The sequence below is a fragment of the Bos indicus x Bos taurus genome, chromosome 20 (assembly GCF_003369695.1).
Source record: "Bos indicus x Bos taurus breed Angus x Brahman F1 hybrid chromosome 20, Bos_hybrid_MaternalHap_v2.0, whole genome shotgun sequence".
In the NCBI taxonomy this organism is placed as follows: domain Eukaryota; kingdom Metazoa; phylum Chordata; class Mammalia; order Artiodactyla; family Bovidae; genus Bos; species Bos indicus x Bos taurus.
The window spans coordinates 10,104,487-10,113,292 of record NC_040095.1 but is presented as its reverse complement, the minus strand read 5'-3'; the positions used below and the strand labels follow the sequence as shown (position 1 = coordinate 10,113,292).

At 45.3% G+C, this 8,806-nt stretch overlaps 1 protein-coding gene across 3 annotated transcripts in view; it reads left to right on the top strand.

Moving 5' to 3' along the window:
- The first annotated feature begins 2,201 nt into the window (after window positions 1-2,201).
- The window catches only part of OCLN (occludin), a 48,180-nt gene continuing 41,575 nt past the window's right edge, over window positions 2,202-8,806 (top strand). Inside the window, exon 1 of one of the 3 annotated variants that reach the window (XM_027520114.1) lies at window positions 2,202-2,369. The gene's annotated coding sequence lies outside the window, so the exon portion shown is untranslated. Of the gene's footprint in view, window positions 2,370-2,477; window positions 2,602-8,806 lie in introns of those variants that run through there. The other 2 variants (XM_027520115.1, XM_027520117.1) reach the window with 2 other exon arrangements.

The following is an 8,806-nucleotide window of genomic DNA, read 5'->3' as shown; positions in this document are numbered from 1 at the left end:
CTCCTTGCTATTCATTGGAACTCTGCATTCAGATGCTTATATCTTTCCTTTTCTCCTTTGCTTTTTGCTTCTCTTCTTTTCACAGCTATTTGTAAGGCCTCCTCAGACAGCCATTTTGCTTTCTTGCATTCCTTTTCCATGGGAATGGTCTTGATCCCTCTCTCCTGTACAATGTCACGAACCTCCGTCCATAGTTCATCAGGCATTCTATCAGATCTAGTCCCTTGAATCTATTTCTCACTTCCACTGTATAATCATAAGGGATTTGATTTAGGTCATACCTGAATGGTTTATTTCTGCTTTATTGACTATGCCAAAGCCTTTGACTGTGTGGATCACAATATACTGTGGAAAATTCTGAAAGAGATGGGAATACCAGACCACCTGACCTGCCTCTTGAGAAACCTATATGCAGGTCAGGACGCAACAGTTAGAACTGGACATGGAACAACAGACTGGTTCCAAATAGGAAAAGGAATACGTCAAGGCTGTATATTGTCATCCTGCTTATTTAACTTATATACAGAGTACATCATGAGAAATGCTGGGCTGGAAGAAGCACAAGCTGGAATCAAGATTGCTGGGAGAAATATCAATAACCTCAGATATGCAGATGACACCACCCTTAGGGCAGAAAGTGAAGAGGAACTCAAAAGCCTCTTGATGCAAGTGAAAGTGGAGAGTGAAAAAGTTGGCTTAAAGCTCAACATTCAGAAAACTAAGATCATGGCATCTGGTCCCATCAATTCATGGGAAACAGTGTCAGACTTTATTTTTTGAGGCTCCAAAATCACTGCAGATGGTGATTGCAGCCATGAAATTAGAAGATGCTTACTCCTTGGAAGGAAAGTTATGACCAACCTAAATAGCATATTGAAATGCAGAGATATTACTTTGCCAATAAAGGTCAGTCTAGTCAAGGCTATGGTTTTTCCTGTGGTCATGTATGGATGTGAGAGTTGGACTGTGAAGAAAGCTGAGCACCAAAGAATTGATGCTTTTGAACTGTGGTGTTGGAGAAGACTCTTGAGAGTCCCTTGGACTGCAAGGAGATCCAACCAGTCCATCCCAAAGGAGATCAGTCCTGGGTGTTCATTGGAAGGACTGATGCTGAAGCTGAGACTTCAATACTTTGGCCACCTCATGCAAAGAGTTGACTCATTGGAAAAGACCCTGATGCTGGGAGGGATTAGAGGCAGGAGGAGAAGGGGATGACAGAAGATGAGATGGCTGGATGGCATCACCGACTCGATGGACATGAGTCTGAGTGAACTCCGGGAGTTGGTGATGGACAGGGCGGACTGCCGTGCTGCGATTTATGGGGTCGCAGAGTCAGACACGACTGAGCGACTGAACTCAACTAATACGAACTCAAATAGCAAGAACTGAAACTGCCCTATTCAGCAGTGCATTAAAAAAAATTGAAATACAACATATAGATAAGTGTACACATCGTTCAGTGTAGACTCTGAGTTTTCCTAAATTTAACACTCCTTTGGGAACAGCCCCCAGAAGAAATGGAACAGAGACACAGAACTAGGGCTTCTTTTTTTTTTTAAAAAACCCTCTTAAACCAAAGAGAATATTCAAATCGTTTAAAACCCCTGAAAATCAGACTCTCGGTCCTGTCATAGTTAAACGTGGGGAGGAGGGGCAGAGGGTCCTGAAATGGTAATAATGTAAATCGTAGTATACCCTTAATTTTGATGGCAAATTTACCATCACCAGTATCTACAATACTTCCAACCTCACTGAACCAGTCTTGAGTGACAGTCTTTTTAGCGATCCAGAGATTTAGAAGCAGTTCCTAAATTTACGCATGACATGTGAAAATCTCCCACATCTAGCTGCTTCTTTCCAAAAAAAGTTTAATCAAATTTTTGAAGCAGGAAACTTTTGTGTCAGGTCGTGCCTTTCTTGCCCAAGTGCTGAGCACCCTAGAACACTTTAGGAGGAACAGTCTCTCCAGGTTTCACTCGCCAAACATTGCGCAGTTCTGCCCGAAGAGCTCCGAGAGCTTTCTAGGGTGGTCCGGAACCACTCTCCCCCAGCCGGGAGCCCGAGCCCCTATCCCCCGCCACCGCTCTGCTCTCCGTCCCCGCCCACTTGGACCGAAACGCCGCGCTGTTCCTTTAAGGCCGGACGCCGCAGGGTGTGCGGAGAAGGGCCGGTTCTTCCCGCCTCCTTTTGCACCGCTCCCTTCCCCCTCCCATCGGAGTTTCAGGTGAATGGGTCACGGAGGGTGGAGGCCGCCATACCACTCCTCCTCCCTAGCGTCCACCTCCCCCTTTCTGCTTCTTCAGGCGGAGACGGCGGGACTCCGGGGAGAGCTGGCCGGAACGCCGAGTAGCCCTCGCGGGGAGCCGCAGGTGGGGCTCCCGGGCGCCCGGCCGCGGACTTTCCGCACCCGGGCCGGGGGTTGGTGCGCATGCCCGGGGGCAGGCGGGCAGGGTGGGTCGGGGGGAGGAGGGGGGAGAGGGGGCGGAGGGCTCAGTCCCCAGCGGAGTCCCGGCTGCGCGCAGGCTCTCTGCAAGGCGGCAGGTGCGCCCTCCAGGTGAGCGCACGCCCGGGCTCCCGCCGTGTTTGGTTCGCTGGGAGAAGGTGAGAGCTGGGCGCGGGGCCTGGGGCCCCAAGGCCCCTCCGTGCACTGTATGGTAGGGGAGGCGCAGGGAGAGGACGCCCCGCGGTGGTTTCGGTGGCTGTTTCGCTCCAGGCTTGGGACTCGCGGCAGCCGGAGAGGCTCGGGGCGGCGAAGAGAGCCGCACCCGGCCAACTCGGAGCCTGCCTCCTGGGTCGAGGGGCTGCTTGGAGCCGCCCATCTTTTCCTTCCGCTGAAACAATTCAAGCCACCACCAGTGTCTAGGCGGCGTGGGCAACTTTTCGCTTTCTTAGGGGCCGGCGGGAGATTGGTGACCAGCCAGAATCCTGCGACTGGCTCTCCAGGCTGCAGTTTTGTGTTTTTTTTTTGGGGCGGGGGGGCAGGGTGGGGACGCTTGTCCCTGAGGAGAGAGCCTGAGCTTGAGGGATGAAACTAGAGGGGCCGCTTGCTGGCCCGGGCGGGGCGGCTGGGACTCTGGGAGGAATGTGTTGTTATCTGCCCCCATCTCACCCCTCTGGGTATCCCAGGTGGAGAAGGGGTGGCAGGGTTTAATCCGTGCAATATTCCTGGAGTCCTGGGGTGGGCCGAACGGCTGTTTTCAACCCCCTTGGTGGGGAGTTGTTACGAGCCCGCGTGGATTTAAGATGCCGGGGCGGGGATTTAATTTCGAATGAAGCTGTATTTCCAGGGAAGCCACTCATGCTTGGGATTCTCACCCTTGACCTAAAGGCCGCCGCCAGGTGGGTGGACCTGCCTCGGGCGGTCCCTGCTCACCCAGCTAGGACGCGTACTGCCCGGTGTGCTCCAGGACACCGGCACGTGCTCCTAGCCAGACCGCCGGCCCCGGGGTGCGACCCCGGGCAGGGCCGGCCCCGCGCGCCGCCGACACGTTGCCTACGTTGGAGGAATTGTGCCGGGCAGGTGGGATGAGGGGTCAAGATGCCCCTTGCAGTTGGGAGAGCACCCCGGAGCCCCTTGTCTAGTGTCCCAAGTGAAGCGACAGAGTCGGGGGAGAGGGGCGGCATCGTGGAGCTGGCCGGGCAACCTGCCCACCTGGGAAATGACCCGGGACGGGGAGGAGGCAGCCTTCCAGGTGTGGCCCTCACGCACAACAGGTGTATTATTGAGATCCCGGGAAAAGAGAAACCCTTCCCCATTAAGGGACTGGTACCTTTTTTTGTGATTGAAAACGACTTCTTCCCAGAGGGAGGTAGATTTCTCAAACTTTTTATGTATTCCCTAGTGTAGCACTGTTTCTTTTGCACTGTACACATTTAATATTTTCTTGGTGTTTTAAAATAGACATTTTAAAAGGTGGCACCACAGTAATTGATATCTCCGCAGACAAAGCAGCAGCACTGTCGTTTTTTGTCGTTTTGCATTTATTTGGTTCCTCGGCGCCTCTTTTGTTAGAGTGTGAAGGCGAGGAAAGGGATATTTCCACAACTTCTAGGAAATGCAGGAAGTTGATGAGCATTGCCTCCTGTGTGTAAGGCACTGTGATAAAAGCCTTTTGTACTTTTAAGTCGTTTAATCATCCCAGCATGTCTAAAAGCTAGGTCTTATTAAGTCGCTCAGTCGTATCCGACTCTTTGCGACCCCATAGACTGTAGCCTACAGGCTTTTCTGTCCGTGGGATTTTCCAGGCAATAGTACTAGAGTGGATTGCCATTTCCTTCTCCAGGGGATCTTCCCAAACCAGGGCTCGAACCCGGGTCTCCCTCATTGTAGACAGATGCCTTTCCCGTCTGAGCCACCAGGGAAGTCCTGAGTAAACACCAGGGAAAGTGAATATATATATATATTTAAATATTTAATTGGCTGCACTCGGTCTTAGTTGTGGCAGGCATCTAGTTCCCTGCCCAGGGATGGAACCCAGGGAGGGTTAGCCACTGGACCACCAGGGAGGTTCTGGGACTGTATGTTATTAAAGGGACAGTTCTTGATATTCCAGTGGAGAACCAGATTTGGGGAGCTTTTCTGGAATTCTCTACTTTTGACTAGTCCCTATGGCCTCGTATAAGTGTTCCCCATCTTGCTTGATGTAAAAGTAAAACTTTCTGTTTTCTTCTAAAGATAATGCTGTAATTTCTTATGTTTCAAAATGATGGAAGATTGCTTTCAGCCACATAAAGTAACTGATCCAATGTCCTTCACCTTCCCAAGGAGAGACCTCCCAGAAGAAAGTTTTCTTTAGCTGCATTTCAAGGCTTACGTGATTAGAATATTTATTGGATTTTTTCATCCGTATTACTATTTATAGAACTAATGGAGTAAAAAGATGGTGGTCACACCTTCGTAAAAAATTTGCCCCCAGGTTGCAGCTGTTCTGTAATTTCGTGCTTTCCAGTCTTGAATGTGCTGAGAATCACATTGAGGATCTTCTGAAAATACAGATTCTGATTCATAGGTCAAAAGTGGAGCCTGGAATTCTGCTTTTCTACCAAGTCCCCGGGTGATGCCTGTACAGTTTTTTCTCCCTTTCCCTCACACTGTAAGCACTTAACTACTTTTGTGGAACTTGAAGGATTCTATTTCTTGGGTGTTAGTTATGTGAAGAACTTCAAGGCATTCACTGCTGGATTGAAATCCCAACTCTAATATGGGCTATTGTTTTCTAAATCAAATATTGATTGCACATCTCTGTACCAGGGACTAGATCTAAGGATCAGGAATAAGAGTGAAGATCAAGACAGACATTTAAGTGCTTGGGAAGGTGGTATTCCTTTTGGACTGGAGAAGATTGTAGTTTTAAAAAAAGAAAAAAAATAATTAAAGGGGAAATTTGCTCTGAAAATAAATTGGTGGATGGGGTGAGATACTGGGAGGACATCTCTGAGGAGGTGAAATTTGAGCTGAGAACTGATGGGGAAATGCCTGCTATGTAGAGATTTGGGTGTTCTAAACAGGAAACCCTCAAGATCAAGGCCCTCCTTGAGTTGACATCTTTATTCTAGGGAGTGATTTTCAAAATGTATGGTGTGGTTAAAAAATCATCTAGAGAGCTTATTTAAAATGTGGTTTCTGACACAGAGCTAGTCTATTTCAAAATCTGTCTAATTTCAAAATTTTAGATCCTTTACTAATGATACGCCTATAACCTAAATAGAATCATTTAATATCAACTTTAAAAACACCTTAGACGCAGATTCATGAAAGGAACGTGATCGAAAAGGAACAGACTGCCCTTAAATACAATGTTTATTTATTTTTACTTACTGACAGTTTGCTTTAAATAATAATTTGAAGCACAGCATTTTCAGGTCTTTTTATCTTAGCTCAGTAATCTACTGAGATTATTTTGGCCAGTAAACATTTTAAAAGAGAGAACTTTTTATTTTTTTTATCATCAGCTGGCTTTAAGTTTAACATACTCAGTAAGGGTCAACTCCAAATTGGCCCTGACTCCATCCAGTTCAGCTGTTTGCCAGAGCCTGTGGCCTTTCACTTCTCATTTTACTTTTTCCTTCACTCAGCATACACTTATTGTCCAGATACTGTTAATGTTGCTGTGCTGGGCAGTGGGCAACATTCTTGGACCTTTTTCCTATTGTCATGGCCCTAGAACTTGGTCATAGGCTGCCTTGCAAGAGCCCTTAGAAGTCAGCCCTCCAGTCCAATGTCCTGCCTCTCCACCTCGCCAAATACCAAACAAGCTTTGCAGAAACAGCATGAGGTCAAATTGTTATTTGTTGTTTTGGGAGGGTGTGTGGAGAAACTTCCTAACATTGAAATGAAATCTGACCCTCTGGAGGTTTTTTTTTTTTCTTAAGGAACTCTTTCTAGGGCTACAAAGACAGCTCTTCAGCTCTTTGAAGGCTGCCATAGTGGTTCCTAATGTTGAGTGCTCCAGGCCAAACATTTCCTGTTTTTCCAGTCATTTGTCTTAAAACATGGTTTTTCTAGATCTTTAACAATCCTAGTCTACCTCCTGAAGAGGTACCCAGTTGGAACATGATGTTCAAATTTCAGGGTTCTGCAGGGGTTTGTTTCTTTTTAATAGCTGTATCATATGTAGATCTAAGCACTAACTCTGTAAATAATGCCTGAGATTGGAATAACTTGTTAGCTTTGTTGAAATTCTGATCAAGGAAATGTACTTGTTTCCTGCACCGAGTCCTAGTTGCTGCATGTGGGATCTAGTTCCCTGACCAGAGATCTAACCCCAGCAGCCCTCTGCTTTGGGCGTACAGAGTCCTAACCACTGGACTGCCAGGGAAAAAAGTGAAAGTGAAAGTGGCTCAGTTGTGTCCACTCTTTGTGACCCTATGGACATTGTAGGCAGATTCTTTACCATCTGAGCCACCAGGGAAGCCCAGACTGCCAGGGAAGACCCAAGGAAATGCACTTTTAAAAATGAATAGTTACTAAGCCAGATTTCCCTTATCTAGTCCTCATACTATTTTTTTTAATTGAGTTTTATATTTTTAAAATGACTTATTCCTGCCACCAATATTTGAAAATGAATATAGTACACGTAAGTACCTAAACACTTAAAATTTCTCACTTTCAGCATAATCATCTTGCTGAAAATGCTTTTGCACATCTTCTTTAATACATTATCTTATCTACTACCCCATCCCAAAGAGGATTATCTCCCTCTTTGACTCAGGAAGTTAGCGATGCTCACAGAAGAGAAGAAGGATTTGTCCCCTCAGATTGTGAGCTTTTTGAAACCACTTGGTTTGTTTTAGTCCATCATTCCAGCCTTGCTGAGACCTTGATCAATGTTGATGTACTTGTAGCCAATGAGTTACTTATCCTTTCCAGTGTCTTGTCAACTGCAAATTTGGATACACTTGTCCATGTTGTCTGCGGTCATGACTAGAGACCTCCCTCCAGGTGGACAGAAGTGGTGCATTCATTCATCCTAATTAGGCTCCATTATTCAGCCCAGTAGAAATCTGCCCACCTACCCTCTGTACCAGTGGATGTGTCCAAGAGTCTCAGGATTCTCTCTGCATTCCCCTCATCTGCCAGTCTGGTAACCTTCTCAAAAAAGAAAATGAAGTTAATGTGCCATGACTTGTTCTTAATGAACTTTCTGAAAGTATTCACTTCACAATTTGAAATCTTCGTTCTTAGGGGAGACATGACAGCTAAGCTCTAAATCCAGGCAATGGTTTGGAAAGCAAAATTGTCTGGATTTTTGGTGAAGCTTAAAACTGTAGCCTGAGTCTGAATTTAGAATTTTCAGAAGCTACCATTGAGCCTGGAATTTTTGGCATAATCTTGAATGAGGGGTACCTAGCTATAGAAGAGGTAAGATTCCTCTAAGGTCAGTGTGTTAGTTTGATGTTCAGCTTCAGAAATAGGGTGCCATATTTAATAGTATTTAAATTCAGTTTTCCTTAGTTCTTTTTCTAAGCATCAATTAGGAAGACAGTAAATCTGGACTTTTTCATAGCACTGTAACTTTTTGGGTAAATTGCTTGTCTGTGTGTGTGTGTTTGGGTGCTAGTTACAGAGCCATATACACTTATGATTTGTGTATTTTTCTTTATGTTATACTTCAATAAAGCAGTTTTTAGAAATAAAAGAATGTGAAGAAGTTGTCTTCTCTCACTGTGTTTGGAAAATTATGCTAATCATGTTGGTGTTACTAACATTTAATATACTTCTTCTTTGAGGTTTTACCGAAATACATTTGGGCAATATTTTATTGAGAAATTTGTGATTGACTGTTCTTAAGGGTGTGGAGGATACTTGCTGTTGATTTTAAAGAGCAAAGTTTAAAGAGTTTGAATTGATTTACTATTCTTAACAGTGTAACATATGATTACACAACCCTTTTGTTTGAAAAAGAAAAAATATTAAAGACTTTACTCAGGTTATAGATCTTGTTCATGCCCTTCCTCCCGTCTACCCCCAGGCCTCTGATTCTTTCTTGCTAAGTCTTCCCTGTTATCTCCAAACTGCTCTTAGTCACATAGTCCTAAATAACGCCTGTTGCAGTTGCTGTTTTCTTGGTGCGTTACCTTCAGGAGAACTTGGTCTCATACTTAACTTCCACGCGCCTGTGGTGCTGTGTAGGTACTTAATAAATCCTTGTTGATTAGGTGAAATTGCCTCTCAGTTGTTCAGGAATTTTTGCTTTGAGGGATTTTTAGAACAAAATTATTCTGCTTTTCTCTTAGTGAACAGGACTCTCATACAGTGTATGTTTGATGTTTTTTCTTTTTTGAAAATTATATTCCATTTTGAAGA